The sequence below is a fragment of the Canis lupus genome, chromosome 11, assembly GCF_003254725.2.
Source record: "Canis lupus dingo isolate Sandy chromosome 11, ASM325472v2, whole genome shotgun sequence".
In the NCBI taxonomy this organism is placed as follows: Eukaryota; Metazoa; Chordata; class Mammalia; order Carnivora; family Canidae; genus Canis; species Canis lupus.
The window spans coordinates 9,177,759-9,195,489 of NC_064253.1; positions in this window are offsets into that span (position 1 = coordinate 9,177,759).

A 17,731-nucleotide genomic window follows, 5' to 3' on the forward strand; every position below is an offset into this window, starting at 1 on the left:
TTGTGAGATAATAAGTGTTCATTGTTTTCAGCCACTCATTTTGTTACATAGCAATGGATAACCAATACACCATGTTGATTAATTAATTCCTTAAATAATATTAAATTATTCAACTGTGACTCCTTTATTTTAATGGATATAATTTCTGAATGCATGATAGCATGAATTGGATAATGCAGATAGTCTACATAGCATTTGAATTTTCTTATTTATGTGTTATGATGTTATGGGTTTTTAAGGAGCAATTATGTTTAAAAAGGGATAGGGGATGCCTGGGTGGCTCAGTAGTTAAGCATCTGCCTTTGTCTCAGGGCATGATTCTGGCATTCTGGGATCTAGTCCCACATCGGGCTCCCTGCATAGAACCTTCTTCTCCCTCTGCCTATGTCTCTGCCTCTCTCTGTGTGTCTCTCATGAGTAAATAAATAAAATAATTTTTTTAAGGGACAGGGACATCTTATATTTGTTAGGGTATGTATGATTCCTAAATTTTAGGCATACTTACATCCAGGTAAAAGGGGAAAAATGTAGAAATAGAAATCATAAAATGATATTAAATCCATTAGTTACAGAATGATGAGAATATTTTATCTATCAGACCATCTTTATAGATTGCTCTAAAATTAATTTAGCACTATATTTCTATTTTGTTCACTTATGTATTTATCCTTAGAAACAACAGGCATGGATCCAGAGAAGCAAGTTACGAGGGAGAGTCAGAAAACTCATGTTCAGAATATAAACAGCATATCCAACTACATAAATTTCCTCATATATTTCAGGAGGGGCTTAGGTGACAAATAAATGAGTATTTTACATGACAAAATTCTGTTTTAGTTATTGGAATCAAACATTTATAGTGTTTCTAAATGTATATCAGTATATCTAATAGGAACTTATTAGGTATGTCAGTATACCTAATGGTGACAAATTGATTATAATTTCCACAAGTGATCTCCAAGTATTTTTTCAGAGTAGAATTCTCATTTCTAGTGCAGTTCCTAAATAGTGCAACAACTTATCTTTGCAAAAAAAAAATGCCAATGAATTTTAAACTTCTATCAGTAAAACAAAGAAGTGTAACACAGTATGATAAGGTGTATATGTTTGCAACCTCTCAAATTCCAGAGCCAATCCCAGCCTTAGATCATAATGATAGTTTAGCTGGATCCAATAGCCATCCAAACCGTAACATTCTGTTGCTCTGTTTCTCCAGCAGCTGCCAGTACCCTCTGGTTAGATCCCCACTTATACAAGGGAAGCAGATGCTTATTTGAAATGGGGGTCAAAATGTACATCAAGGAATTTAGACAAGGTCTTTGCCTATGGAAAATACAGGCCAATTTGGAATGAAGAGTAGACAAAGCAAATGTGCTTGGCTTTCTGGTTGAAGTCCACTCTGATTTGTCAATTTTGTAGGCTGATCTGGTAGTCTGTTGTCTACCAGCTGTCCATGGGTATCTGAAAACTGGGTCAACTATTGCTGCTGCTTAGTCACAGTCATAAAGTGACCTTAGCTATAGAGTATGCTCTAAGAACTCTGCCACTCCCCTTCCTTCTTTCTTTCTTTTGTAATGTGTTCTGTGTATCAGGCAACATTTCATACTGACAGCCCTGTGCAATCATGGGTTTTTAATTTGTGACAAAGCACTAGAATGTCACACTTAATGAGAAGGAAAAGCATCACGTGGAATGGGAGTACTTCTACTCCTTTAGACAAACATTTTCCTAAACAAGACTAATCAGCTTTCGTGGTGACACTCATACTGCAGGAGCATGGAAGAGTCTGGATGAATTCCCTTCTTCCTTGTGCACTGCATGAGCTATGGAAAGGTCAGAGGAAGCTGTCTTGAAAGAAAGAGCTAAATAACTGAGTAAATTTTCTTGATGTAACACGAAACAAAATGTAATAGTCTGAATATTCTGTATTTAATCACTGCTTTCTTCCAGGGCTGTTAGTGGCCTTTATTATCTCACTGATGTGACAGTGAACAGTGAGGTGCTCGAAGCCATGGGAATGGAGGAGGAAGCACAGGAGAACTTTGGCGTGTGTTGCTCCAATAACATCATCTACAACCTGTCATAATTTGTTGTTCTATTAAGACACAAGTTTGAATGTATTCACAGGGTGTTAGATGAAGAGAATGAATCCCCTAGCTTTTTTTGTGGGGGTCTCACCTGGTTTTATTTTTTTATTTTTATTTTTTTAAAGATTTTATTTATTTATTCATAGAGACAGAGAGAGAGAGGCAGAGACACAGGCAGAGGGAGAAGCAGGCTTCATGCAGGGAGCCCGATGTGGGACTCGATCCAGGGTCTCCAGGATCACGCCCTGGGCTGCAGGCGGCGCTAAACCGCTGCGCCACCAGGGCTGCCCCTCACCTGGTTTTAATACCTGCAGTTCAAGAAAGTTTCAATAGTCCTACTAGAATTCAATACTGCTTTGAAGTGCTATAGAATTTGCAAATTTGAGGAATTTGAAAAAGTACAAAGTTCCTCATATTAATTTTATAATATCAGAGGTATACTGGAAGTAAGGTTCAGGCTGCCAGAAATGCTCTGAGATCAGCATCTAATTTATATACAATTCTAGGGATCGATTAGGCTTTTATGACTGGTGTAGAACATTCTCTACAATTAGCGACCTACTCCATCAACTGGCTAAAGACAAGGCTGTTTTCTTTTTCTTTTTTTTTTTTTAAATTTGATTTATTTATTTGAGAGCACAAGCCAGGGGAGGGGTGGGGAGAGAGGGAGAAGCAGGCTCCCCAATGAGCAGGGAGCGTGATGTGAGACTCCATCCCAGGACCTTGAGACCATGACCTGAGCCAAAGGCAGACACCTAACCAACTGAGCCATCCAGGCACTCAAGGCTGTTTTCTTGATTGAAGATCTGTAAAGAATAGACATTCATAACAATATCCTATTATTTGAGAGTTGCTATCCAGAGGAAATAAAGTGGCCAGAGAGTTGTTGATGGTCCCAACTTTCAGTTTACAGAAAATGTAAAATGTTAATGGTCTTGTTTTGTACTTGATGATCTACTTAGACAAGTACATTTTCTGGCATTGTCGTTGACTTGAAATCATGTTATATTATGTTCCCTGCAGATATTCTGTGGAAACAATTTTCCCTTCAAGTATTTTCAAAACATATTTTTCAAACTAACTTTTGGTGGTTTCCTGGGAGGTAGTAACAGTGACAGAAATCATGTCCTAATAGTTAAAGAGAAAATGTTTTCCGCAAATCAAAAATATAGGCGCAAGGTCATTCTGGGAATCTTACTACTGTACTGCTTGTTGGCACACAAAGAAAATATTGTCATGCTTGACAGATATCTACAATTTTTAGTTTAGATTTATTGAAGTCAACTATCTTGATGAACTAACAATAAAAAGAAAGAAGAGTGTTAAATTACACCTACCAGTGACATCATGGATTTTGAAGATTGTGTGATAATGGCAGATCACAAGTGGTGAAAATAGGATTGAATACCTTGGCCAAGAGTTGTTAATAGCAAAATCACCATTTTGCTCCCAAAAGGACAGAGAGTTTACTGGCACTTCCTCGAGTTGGTTGGAAAGAACTTCATTTTATGTGGATGTTGACAATACAATATTGTCTCACACATTTTTTTTTCTCCACTGAACTTAAAAACCGTTACTCCCTGGGACAGGCAAAATGTCTATATTAAAGTGGGAAAAATTAAGACACCCACAAAGGCTCTCACTCTGTAGCAAGACAAGCTGAACAGAAATGTGTTATCACTTAATGGTCATAGGTAATGAGTTTTAAATAGTTTCCTAACTCAGCCATTCTTTAAAAGTTAAAAGGAACTTTATGGGTGACATTACCTTCCCAGAAAACACAGCATATATCTCTTTGCTTATCTCAAAGGAGTTCTCACTTCTAATCTGTGCCTGGTACTGCAAGACACATGCCTCTCGAAGCTCAGGGACCATTGAAAGCAAAGGATGAGCCCGGCTCTGTTATTTCCAGTTAATGGCCCTTTGGGAGGTATATCATCTCTGTCCCTGTGGATCCCCTTCCCTCTGTGACAACTCAGTCATATAAGTACTCATAGCATCAACCAAGAGCAGAAACATAAATCAAATTGACATAAGCCCAATTCAAAATCATAAATCAATTTGACAGAAGTTGAATTAAAAAAATATATGAGCTGTGTGAGATTGTGATCTTTTGAAGCTCTTTAAATAGAAAGATATGGCACAGTATATCATTTTGGGAAGATTTTTAGGGACAGTTGAGATATGTGCCAAAAGCTCACTTGGGTCTCTAGAAGACAACTATTATTATTATTTTCTTTTGCTTAATAAATTTATTTTTTATTGGTGTTCAATTTGTCAACATACAGAATAACACCCAGTGCTCATCCCATCAAGTGCCCACCTCAGTGCCCACCACCCAGTCACCCCCACCCCCCGCCCACCTCCCCTTCCACCACCCCGAGTTTGTTTCCCAGAGTTAGGAGTCTCTCATGTTCTGTTCCCCTTTCTGATATTTCCCACTCATTTTTTCTCCTTTCCCGTTTATTCCCTTTTGCTATTTTTTATATTCCCCAAATGAATGAGACCATATAATGTTTGTCCTTCTCCGATTGACTTACTTCACTCAGCATAATACCCTCCAGGTCCATCCACGTAGAAGCAAATGGTGGGTATTTGTCGTTTCTAATGGCTGAGGAATATTCCATTGTATACATAGACCACATCTTCTTTATCCATTCATCTTTCGATGGACACCGAGGCTCCTTCCACAGTTTGGCTATCATGGACATTGCTGCTAGAAACATCGGGGTGCAGGTGTCCTGGCGTTTCATTGTATCTGTATCTTTGGGGTAAATCCCCAGCAGTGCAACTGCTGGGTCTTAGGGCAGATCTATTTTTAACTCTTTGAGGAACCTCCACAGAGTTTTCCAGAGTGGCTGCACCAGTTCACATTCCCACCAACAGTGCAAGAGGGTTCCCTTTTCTCCGCATCCTCTCCAACATTTGTGGTTTCCTGCCTTGTTAATTTTCCCCATTCTGACTGGTGTGAGGTGGTATCTCATTATGGTTTTGATTTATATTTCTCTGATGGCCAGTGATGTGGAGCATTTTCTCATGTGCTTGTTGGCCATGTCTATGTCTTCTTTGGTAAAATTGCTGTTCATGTCTTTTGCCTATTTCATGATTTGATTGTTTCTTTGCTGTTGAGTTTAATTAGTTCTTTATAGATCTTGGAAACTAGCCCTTTATCCAATATGTCATTTGCAAATATCTTCTCCCATTCTGTAGGTTGTCTTTTAGTTTGGTTGACTGTATCCTTTGCTGTGCAAAAGCTTCTTATCTTGATAAAGTCCCAATAGTTCATTTTTGCTTTTGTTTCTTTTGCCTTCGTGGATGTATCTTGCAAGAAGTTACTGTGGCTGAGTTCAAAAAGGGTGTTGCCTGTGTTCTCCTCTAGGATTTTGATGGAATCTTGTCTCACATTTAGATCTTTCATCCATTTTGAGTTTATCTTTGTGTATGGTGAAAGAGAGTGGTCTAGTTTCATTCTTCTGCATGTGGATGTCCAATTTTCCCAGCACCATTTATTGAAGAGACTGTCTTTCTTCCAGTGGATAATCTTTCCTTTGTCGAATATTAGTTGACCATAAAGTTCAGGGTCCACTTCTGGATTCTCTATTCTGTTCCATTGATCTGTGTCTGTTTTTGTGCCAGTACCACACTGTCTTGATGACCACAGCTTTGTAGTACAACCTGAAATCTGGCATTGTGATGCCCCCAGATATGGTTTTCTTTTTTAAAATTCCCTTGGTTATTCGGGGGAAGACAACTATTATTAAAATAACTTCTCTGTAGCAGTTTTCTTTTTAAAATTGCTCAAGTCAGTGATTACAGTGCCTTATTCTTAACATTTGCCTTTGGGTATGTGTTCAGTATATTATATATTTGTGATGAAAAATTCTGTACACCTGATTTTTTAAATTTTTGTCCATCTTGCAATGTATCTTTAATTTGTAGATGTCCCATTATTTGTGCAAGTCATATTTTTACCCTTATATGTAGCTATTGTCCAGGCAGAGAAGATAACCTTTCAAATTTAAGGTTTTAATATTTCAAATCTTTTTATACTCCATGAATAAATCACCGTGCTGGCAGAACCACTCCAGTGGCCAAAGCCATGTTCTTACAGTAGGGCAAATAATTTTAGACTACTATTAAAGGACAGTCCTGAGAACATTGTCCTCCTATAAATGATTAAATATTGTGTTAATATTGATTTTTTTTTTTTAGCTCCTTAAGTCATTTCTTCTAAGATTAGAAGCCTGTGATATATCTGGGCAGAGTAGAATTTTGTTCCTCCAATATATGCTAACGTATTCCTTGAAAGATTACTGATACATGACTACCCTCGATAATTCAGTCTTACTCTTTACTACTAAACTGCAGAAAATCTCATTTTTTAACTTATATGTTATATACCTTAATGTACATATAAAGCACATTAGCAATATTAATGTGAAACATTTTCTGTTACTTCTACTTCTCCAAAATTGTAGAGGACATGAAGATGAAGAAAGGGTGAGTTTTCGGGAGAAAATATTTATAGATATTTCAAGAAGGTAGAGGTCTTCTCATGCTGGCTGCTGTTTGACTTCACTTGTAAATCCACTTTCCAGAAAATGCTCACGTCCTATCTGCATGAAGATGATCATGTTTCTCCTTTTTTTTTCTCCTGTTTCTCCTTTTTTTTTTTTTTTTTTCTTCTCAAAGTGAAAGCCATGTTAGTGAAGAAATATGTAATAGTAGACAGAAGGCTGGATCAAATGTTAGGAAACTCATGCCATAGTGGCTAAAGTGAAACTTTAGACACGCCACTTAGCTGTTGGCAAACCCAATTTTGTCATGGAAAATGGCAGTTGAAATACTGAGCTCTTTGAGCTTTGAGTTGATGACTTTAATTTGAGAACAAGGAAGCACCAGCTACCGCTGTGTCTCTCTTCTTAGGCCCTGGTCTTTTCTAGAATTTCCTGCTGTTCTGATTTGCATTTTCTTACCTTAGCTCAAAGAGCCACTCAGTGACATGCTGTGGCCAACACTGTGCTTCACCCACACCTCCTCAGCCTGCCCGGAAGTTCACCTATAGGAAGACTGCCAGGCATCTCTGGTCTCTGCTTCAGGCATTCTCTGCTCCTGGGAATGTCCTGTTGCCACAGGAGGGCCAGACTGTTCGGTTAGCTCCCCTGGGGCAATGCCTCACTGATGAAGGATGGGAGTTGGTGAAAATACCCAGCTTCCTTATCTCACAGGAGACAACTCTGAGGGAGGTTTCTGTACTATCTCTCAGAGCAGAAGGGGCCCACAGGGGAAATAAGTTGCATTTACCCATAGAGCAGAACTAACTTCATTAGTTATCTTCCTTTCTCTGTCTTACATCCCCATCCCCTCATGGCACTTTCTGTGATGACTTCTAGAATGAACTGGTTGCATGTGCATCCTTATCTCAGGCTCTGCATCTGGGAAAAACATTTGTTTTGTCTGCTGTGTGCTCCTCCCTGCTTCTGAGATGGCACTGCTGGTTTGCATTTTCAAGTCATAACGTTTTCCTTATGCCAGTCAGAACATGCTTTCTTTCCCCTAAGTAGGTTAGCTAGCAGATTTGTGTTACCTGCAAAACTGGTTTCTGTTCAAGAGACAGTACACTGGTCCATGCTCTTCTTTCTGCTGGGAATGCCCTGCCTTCTTCTGCTCTTTCTCTACATCCCTGCTCAACCCTGTTCCTGTCTTTCCCAGAAACAAAGAAACAGAGGCTCTTGCTCATCCTTCTGGTCTCATCCAAAAGAGGGAGAGGCTTTCCACATACTTCAAAGATGACCCCCCCATCCCCACTGGCTGCCATTGAACCTTGGACTTTTGTTATAATATTAATTACATTTGTAACTCCTTATTGCCTATTTCTCTTCCTAAAGGTATACACTGCAGTTGTTTTTGTGATTTGTAAGTCTTAGGGAACCCTGGAGCAAGCACGGTGGGGGTGGGATGCTGGAGCCTCACAGCCATCCTACTTCCCTGCAGTGTCCCTGGATCGGTTGTCCCTGCTTCCTGGCTCTCTGACTCTCTGGGCCCCTCCAGCCTCCTTTTATGACTCCCCACCCCATAACCTGTTGGCCTTTCCTCAGTGGGGCCTGGGCATGGGTGCAGGGAAGGTCAGGGTGAGCATGTGGCCCTGATGGTAACCTAGAACCTGTTGTGACATTAGCAGTCCCTTCCCCAGACTTAGCAGCACCTACCTTGTGGTCTGTCTGCTGGATGCTGCGTCTGTCTTGGTGCCCACTCCTAATTCAGGTTTCAGTGCCTCTCAGTACCAAGGTTTAAAGATCCTTTAGGGTTGCCTGTCTGTCCTGGTGAAGAACCCACAGACCAGTGAGACAGGGAACTTGACTTCTCCAGACCCCTTGCTGAGAGACTCCAATTCTCTATCTGCTACAGGCTCAGTGAGCATATGGGCACCCTGCATTGCTGGATGGTCCCACACTTGTGCCACCTCCCAGTCTATGCTCACCCTCCCCGCTCCTCCCCCCCCCCCCCAGTCTTTATGTGCCAGAACACCCCGTAGGCTGACTCTCTTCCAAAGTATAAGTTCTCTCTCTCACATTCTAGATTTTCTGCATCTGGCTTGTATTTCTCTCCCTTGGTGGGCTTTCTGATAACCTTTGAGCAGGAATCACATATAACATGAATTTTGGTTTTGATGATTCCACACTAAGTGTTTTGGTATTTGCATTTGAAATTAGCATTGTGTAATATAAAAATGAAGAGTTAAAAAAAGGCTCATAATTTAAAAATGTAAATTTTGCTTTACTGAAATGGCATGAAATAACAAAAAGCAAACAGGTAGAGACACCATAAAAGAAAGGAGGAAGCATTTTATGTATATGTAACAGCTCTTTTCCCTGCTTTCTGATCAAGGAGCCCCACATTTTCATTTGGCAGTGTGCCCCACAAATGATGTAGCTCTCTGCACAAGATCTCAGACCCGACCAGGTGCTCCATATTTACCACCTGACTGGTTTTCCACAGAGAGCCTACAAATTGAACTAATTGCCTTCTCTGAGGAAATAATTTGGGTAAAAAATGAGATTCTGGTTGTTATTTTGCTCTGGAACAAATTGCCTTAAAGCTTAGTAACTTAAAAAATAGCACTTCTTTTCATTTCTTTTGGTTCTGAGGGCTGAATGAGCTCAACTAGCCCATTATCACTCCGGGTCTATCCTGTCATGGTCAGTACCTGGAGAAGGACACCTCAACATGTCTGGTGATGAGGCTAGATATTGGCTACGAGGCCATCTGGGACTGTCTTCTAGAACAATTATATATGGCTTCTGCATCTGGCCAGAATTCCTCAGAGCAGGGAAGTTGGGATGCCAGAAAGAGAGAGAGCAGCAGAAATGCTCTTGTCTTTGCTAAGCTGACCCAGAGCATCACTCCTTCTTCATGATATTAGAAGTATTGACAGGTGGAGACCTTTGATCAAATGAGCAGAAGTCCCTATAATAAAATACAGGCTCTAGGACCCAGCAGTTGAGACAGGGAGATCGCCCTTTAAAAGGTAGGACATCGAACATATAGTTGGTGCTCAACAAATGATAGTTACTTCTGGGTTGGAATTTCCTTTTTCTGATATTAGATATAGATCAGGGAATGTCTTCATCTCTGGCTCTTCAGAATACGATTTTGAATAGTTGGCTCTAAGTCCTGGCTGCATCCATAACTTCTATCTGTTAGTGTTGACTCAAGTCATGTTTCCTGAGCATCTGTCTCCACCCGTGTTTGCTGTGTGAATTAGTAATAGAATGGGTGCAGAATCACTATGTAAATCGTTTAGGATGTGTAAATGTGAGGTAGTAAAAAAAACAAAAACGGTGCTACCATAAACTTCGTGACAATCGTAATTCGTTCTGTAGATTTGGGTTTTGTTTTTGTGAAGAACCATTGAAACCCTATAGAGAATAATCACCTTCTGCCTTCCCCTTCCTCCTTGACCTCCATCCACTTATTTGATTGGTTTCTTGGCACAGATGACAGACGATATCCCATTCTCGTCATTTACTATCGTTGTGATTCTTCTAATCATATATACCTTCCACCTTAGCACTGTGAGCTCTTTGATGTCTGTGGTTTAAGGAGCATGGGGAGAGAATGAAAATGGAAGAAGCCATTGGGTAATGACTTTATCTTAGGAGTGCCAGGGTGGCTCAATTGGTTAAGCATCTACATTCATGACTCAGGTCATGATCTTGGGGTTCTGGGATTGAGCCCCACATCGGGGCTCCCTGCCCAGCAGGGAATCTGCTTCTTCCTCTCCTTCGGTCCCTTACCCTGCTTGTGCTCTTTCTATAAACAAAATCTAAAGCAAATTTTTCCCCCTAAAAACACAGCAGAACAAGAAATGCCAATTCAACCTAAAAACCCCCAATACCACCTGCCAGTATAAATCTGTCATTCATTGACAGTGACCCTGTAGTCTTCACTGTCCCTCATAAAATGGGCACTTATCACCTCTTATTCAGTTTTCATGTGCTTTATATATATGTCTTATCCTCTCATTCAGCAGATAAGCAATCTCAGCTTTTCAGGTTTTTGTGTCCCCGACAGTGCCCGATAACATGTTCTAGCATATCTTACATACTATTGGGTTTCAATAAATTCTCATGATACCTTGATTTATATTAATAGTTTTATTATTGTGCATCCCATTGTCTTTCATTGTTTTTCACTGAGTTTCTCTGTATTTTTCTTTTTTTTTTTTTTGAGATTTTATTTATTTATTCATGAGAGACACACACACAGAGAGAGAGAGAGAGAGAGAGAGAGAGAGAGGCAGAGACGCAGGCAGAGGGAGAAGCAGGTTCCCTATGAGGAGCCTGATGTGGAATTCGATCCCAGGACCCCAGGATCACTCCCTGAGCCGAAAGGCAGATGCTCAACCACTGAGCTACCCAGGTGTCCCTCTCAGGGAGTCTCTTAAATCTGCTTACAATGTACACTCTTTGTTGTTAGTGTACTTGACAATTGTGTCGACTCTTTTTCTCTTCCACTCACTCCTTCTGGTTGGTCCACTAATAAGCTACTTAAGAACAATATTTCCACTGTGGAAATAAAGAGAATAGAATTTACTGTAAAGTTGAATAACGAATGTTTGCAGGGTACTTACTGTGTCTCAGACACTGTACTAGACCTGTACCAACATCATTTTATCTCACTGGAGCTCTATTTTTGTGGTCCATCTGAAAAGACTGGCTACGGAATTCTTTCCTTGACCACAGTGTGAGAACTCTACATGTTGAAATGAAATTTCTGTTTTTTCCCTAGTGCTTTTAATATGCACTCTCATTGCAACATTGATGTTTTTTCCCCTGCAGCTTTGTGTCCTTTGTGAAAACCAGAGCTGTATTCAACTAAATTACAATTCCCAAAGTGGTTAATACAGTGCCATTCCCTATACACATGCTCAATTACTGTTAAAAAGAATAGTTTAGATTGTGCCTTGGCAGTATTTTAAGACTGCAATTCTAAATTCCCTTTGTCTTTTTTCTTCTTAGAGATTTTATTTACTTTTTAAAGATTTATTTATTTATTTTTGAGTAAGAAAAAGAAAGTGTGTGTGCCTGAGTAGGGGGAGGGGCTGAGGGAAAGGGAGAGAATCTTCAGGCTCCTGTAGAGTAGAACCCAGCAGGGGCTCTATCCCAGGACTCTGAGATCATGACTTGCACCAAAATCAAGAGTCAGATGCTTAACCAACAGAGCTACCCATCCCTTAACGTTTTATTTTTAAGTAATCTCTACACTCAAATGGGGCTTAAACTCACAACCCTGAGATCCAGAGTCCCGTGCTCTACTGACTGAGCCTGTCAGGAGATGGAGCTGCTGACTGCCCCCCACGCTGCCCCCCACCCTGCCCTTTTTTGTTTGTTTGTTTGTTTTTTCCTAATCTCCACTTTCAATTTACAAGTGTGTCTCTGAATGGAAGTCAAACTGGGGAAATCAATTCTTCCATTTTACATACAAATTATTTCTATACTTTATGCAAAATGCCTCCTCTTTAGATAAATTTCATGGCTTTGTAAATTTTTATGTATTTGAAATGAAATTCAGTATTAGCCTTCAACCTTTATTTTTGGCTTTTTTCTTTGGTGACTTTTACACTTTGTACTGTGTGATATTTCTTGTTCTCTTCATTAAATCAACAGTTTCCAAAATAAAGAACAAAAATACATTTAAAATAAGCTATGTATTATAAGAATGTATTAAAAAAGGAAAAAAAAGCCCTGCCCAAGTGTTTGAAAAAATGTCCCTGGTCAAACAGTTCTGTTCCATTGTTTTCAGAGAAGAAGAGGGAGGTTGCCTTTTTGTATTTACATTTTTGTAATGTTGTAACCAGTTCCTCAAGTAACCCAAGAATTGTGTTTCTTTGAAGACAGAACAGTATCATTCCTTTAGAGCTCTGTAAGAAAAGAGAGTTGAGGAACACAAAGTTGCTATAAGCCAGGGTTCTTCCAATTTAGCTTGTAACAAAAGCACCTGCAGACTTCATTAAAAAACATATTGCTGCTCCCATTTCCAGAATATCTGATTCAACAAGTCAGGGATAGATCTTGAGAATTTGCTTAACAGATTTGCCGGTAATGCTGGTGCTGTCCTTAGGAGACAACACTTTAAGACCTAGTGCTGTATGCTTTCACTGAAAATCACTTCTTTTTTTCCTTTCTAAAGAGAGAGAGCACCAGCTGGGTGGGGGATGAGCAGAGGGACAGGAACAAGCAGACTCCCTGCTGGGAGCCTGACAAGGGGCTGATCCTGGGACTCTAGGATCATGACCTGAGACAAAGGCATATAACCAACTGAGCCACCCAGGCACCCCCACTGAAAATCATTTCTAAGGTAGCTCTTGAGGCATTAGGAACTGTTAGGATCCAAATTACTTCAAAAAGAAAAATTCAGGCCAACTAAATCTATTATTACATGAATGTAATTTCTTACATTAATTTGAGATGAGTTATTATTTTTTTTACCTGTAGTCCCAAAAAAAGGAAACTCATCTGAAAAATAGTACCTACTTAGCTTTGCATTTTTTTTGATATTGCCTTGAGTATTTTACATCTAAAATTACATTCAACATATTCATTAATTTATTTCAAGAATATTCACTGGTTGAATATGATGTGCCAGTGTCCTAGGAGAGATGCACTAGTGCAAAGCATAGATATGGAGTTCACATGTATATTTCCATGCTAATTCACCTGCTGTAGCTATATTGATTCTAACGTGAAGGTTCTGATTAAAATATGCCCCTCACATTTCTTGCCATTAGAAATCATCCCTAACATAAAATATCACCATAGCACACTGAATTTGAGTATTCGAGGAAACAAAAATTTTAACAAACTTTGTCCAATTCCGAAAACTGATAAACAGATGGAGTATGAAATTAAAGTCAGGCAGCCGGTTGACTTCTTTTCTAGAGGTGGCTGTGTTTTGTGTCTTCTCAGAGCAGTTCAGGTAGAGTAGCTAAGGATTCCTAGCCATTTACCATCTACATTTAGATACCTACCTCTTATATAACATTTCCTGTGTGCTTAGCACTTTGCATATATTAACATTTAAACTGTTGTAGGCACTTTGTATGTTATTAATTTTCTATAATAGTCCATGAGCTAGGTACTTTGAAACATCCATTTGGTGCATAGGTATAGATTGGCCCAGAGATGTTAAAACAACAAAACAAAAACAACCTGTTCAAGCTGTGCAGCAGGTGCATGATGTAGCTGAGGATCAGATGTCAGCAGTCTAGCTCCAGAGTCTATACTCCTCACCACTAAGCTCTGACCTATGTGATGTTGCTGGTCCTCATTGTACTTTATATGTTAACTTGTAGGGCTTTTAATAAGTAAATATCTTTCTTTTCCAATTAGTACCAAGGTCTTTGGGGGCAATTTCTAGATACAACACCTCTTGTGTTCTCTAAGGTGTCAAGTACAATACTTCACATGTAATTGGTATTTAAAAAGTACTTTCCAAAAGACTAATTGTGCAACTTCCAATTACACAATATGAGAAAATACAAGTCTCTATTTCTCTAGATAGCTAGATGGACTGATAGAGCAAGCTAGTGATGTGATTTTCTATCTTGAACTGTAATTAGAAATCTTCCATACACACCTAGATAAAACAAAATATAGTTTATGAATTCAATTGCTATGAAAGATGTTGTTAATAGTTTAATGGGCAGACTGGCCTTAAAATCTGAAATGAGGGATCCCTGGGTGGCGCAGCTGTTTGGCGCCTGCCTTTGGCCCAGGGCGCGATCCTGGAGACCAGGGATCGAATCCCACATCGGGCTTCCGGTGCATGGAGCCTGCTTCTCCCTCTGCCTGTGTCTCTGCCTCTTTCTCTCTCTCTGTGACTATCATAAAAAAAAAAAATCTGAAATGAAATCAGAAAAACAAAATATTTTAAAGCTAGATGGAAACTCAGATATCACCTGATCCAGCCCCCTGATTTCACTTATTCATCAGAGGAACAGAACTGCCCAATGACAGGATCTAGGTCACCCTACCATTAGTGGTTACCATGAAAAACTAACCCTGACCTTTTGTTAGTCTGGGCCCTGTATACCAGGATGAAGAGAGATCAGACATGGAGGCAGATATCTCCAGGCGGTCTGTGGGAGGTTGAATAAGCAAGGAAAACTATGTACCAGGCTTGTCTTGGGCAGCTGCAAGACAAGTATATTCTTTTTTATTTTTTTATTTTTATTTTTATTTTTATTTTTATTTATTTATGATAGTCACAGAGAGAGAGAGAGGCAGAGACACAGGCAGAGGGAGAAGCAGGCTCCATGCACTGGGAGCCCGATGTGGGATTCGATCCCGGGTCTCCAGGATCGTGCCCTGGGCCAAAGGCAGGCGCCAAACCGCTGCGCCACCCAGGGATCCCCAAGACAAGTATATGCTATACCTGCCCATCAAAATCTAAAAAGTTTATGCAGAGGTCTCAGATGGGTTAAGTCAAGAATACAATGTAGATATTCTAATAACATATTGCTCTTCCAAGGGTGTGTCCCACCCAGGATGTGTACTCACCCAAGGATCCCTGGGTGGCTCCACGGTTTAGCGCCTGCCTTTGGCCCCGGGCATGATCCTGGAGTCCTGGGAACTAGTCCTGCATTGGGCTTCCAGCATGGAGCCTGCTTCTCCCTCTGCCTGTGTCTCTGCCTCTCTCTCTCTCTGTCTATCATGAATAAATAAATAAATAAATCTTTAAAAAAATATATATATATATATATATTGCTCTTCCAAGGCTGTGTCCTTGGAAATGGCTCCCACTGTGGGAATGGTGGGCAAAATGTATATTTCAAGGACAAGAGAGCAGTGAGGAGCCTCTGATTCCCCAGGGCCAGCTCTCAGGTCAACCAGAGGTCATGTCCCCTGCATGATCACCCCTCTCCCCACCAAACATCTTTCAAACTCTTATTTGAAGCCTCTTTTTATCCCAATGTAATTTATTTTCTTTGGTTTTTAAGACAGTACTTCCTGGGGTAGTATAGACATAGTTTAAAAGTAAGCTTCAACTTTTTCCAAGAAAATTTCTTCCCTGTAACAAACAAATAAAAAAATCTAATCTTCAGTAATCCTAGATTTCCGGATTTCTCAATAGGAGATATAGAGGATTTTCCACGTTGTTCTTTCAAGATTACACCCAGATGTTTATATGGAAGTAGGTTAGTCTCGTATATTGGTTTGCCTTTGCTGTGTAACAAGACAGTGTAATAAATATAGTGACTTAAAAAACAAACTTTTGTTTAGTTTGGCAATTTGTGCCAAGCCATTCTCAAGATTGGACTTGGCTGAACTCAGCTGGGCTTTCCAATTCTTCAGCTGTTACTTGGCAGGCCACCTGGGGCCTGGCTGATTCTCCAGAATTAAGTTCATGTTTGATTGTTGTCTCACTCTCAGATGGGGTATAAATGCAATTAGGCCACATGTCTCTCATCAACCAGTAGGCTAATCTGGGCATATTCACATGGCGACAATGGCAGAAGGCCCAGAAACAGCAAGTAGCAAGTAGGTAAGCGCTTGTACCATTTTTGTTAATGTCTTATTTACATGGCAAATTACATGGCCAACCGAGATTCAAGGGATGGGAAAGTGGAAAGCCTTTAAATGAAAGAGGGATAATTGTGTTTTAATAAACTATTATAGTTTGTCCTTTGATTCCAATTAATTTACTTTCCTCTCATTTTTAGAATACCTGTATCTCCTCCCCCGACTCCCCAGAAGTGTCATTTAAAAAAAAAAAGATTTTATTTACATATTTTTTTATTCATGAGACAGAGAGAGAGAAGCATAGACATAGCAGGGAGAAGCAGGCTCCATGCAGGGAACCTGATGTGGGACTTGATCCCAGGACCCCGGGATCACGACCTGAGCCAAAGGTAGATGCTCAACCACTGAATGACTCAGGTGTCCTACAAGAAGTGTCATTTAATTCCAATTTTAGGCGGGAAGTCTAGGATATCATGATTTAAATAAGTTCTGAATGTTACTCCTTGAATGTGTTCCTCTTGTTCCCATGAGCTAAAGAAAACAGTAAATCAAAACACATGTTAGCTGTATCTCACCTACAAGTGGAGATAAGGATAGGATTATTCTAATTGACTTTTCCACTCAAAAGAGGGGAAAAGAGGAGGCAAATTACAGCTACTGATCCATGCAATTCTGGAATCCCTCAAGGTAGATGCTGTCGGTCTTCTGCCTCAGGGTCCAGGGAATGTGTCCTGGTTAGGGCCAAGTTCTCCACAGAAGTGGCTTCCCAGCACAAAATTCTTAACTTTTCCTTGGGAGTAGTTTCTTGGTCACTGTGTTCTATGGATCGTGACTCCAACCTTTGGGCTTATGGCTCTATCCTCCGAATGTTCTTTTTTTTTTTTTTCCCACAAAAATTGCTTTCAATTGCAATTGAGTAGTTTTCTCAGCTTGTTTCCTCTCCATAGACAATTGAGATACAGAAGATTTTTTTTTTAATTTTAACAATCTTACTTCCTTTTACTCCAATAGTTCTTCTATTGATATATCTTCCATATAAACTGTGGGATTTCCGTATACCAGATTAGTCTACTCTATTTAATAAAATCCAAAATATCAGTTGTTTTGAGACTGCCTCTTTCTCTTGGCTTAATAAATGCTTTTTGGGGATTAAGCTTTTATGTAACCACAGCCTTAATATTCTCAGAAACCTTGTGTGTATTTTTTTAAAAAAATATATTTATTTATTTATTTATTTGAGAAAGAGCAAAAGAGAGCGAGAACATGAGTAGGGTGAGGGGCAGAGGGAGAAGCAGACTCCCCGCTGAGCAGGGAGCCCGATGTGGAGCTTGATCTGGGGACTCTGGGATCATGACCTGAGCCCAAGGTAGATGCTTAACCACTGAACCACCCAGGTGCCCCATTTATGTGTATTTTGGAGAGGCCGTTTTGTATCTCCTTGAATCTTTCAGGATTTTAATAAAGGGTTTTACAGACACATCCTTGAGTTGATTTTTGTTCTTAGTTTAGTCCTCACTTTATCTGAGAATAATTTGGAAGTTCCTCAAAGAATTAAAAATAGAACTATCCTATGATCCAGCAATTGCACTACTAGGTGGGTATACCCAAAGGATACAGAAA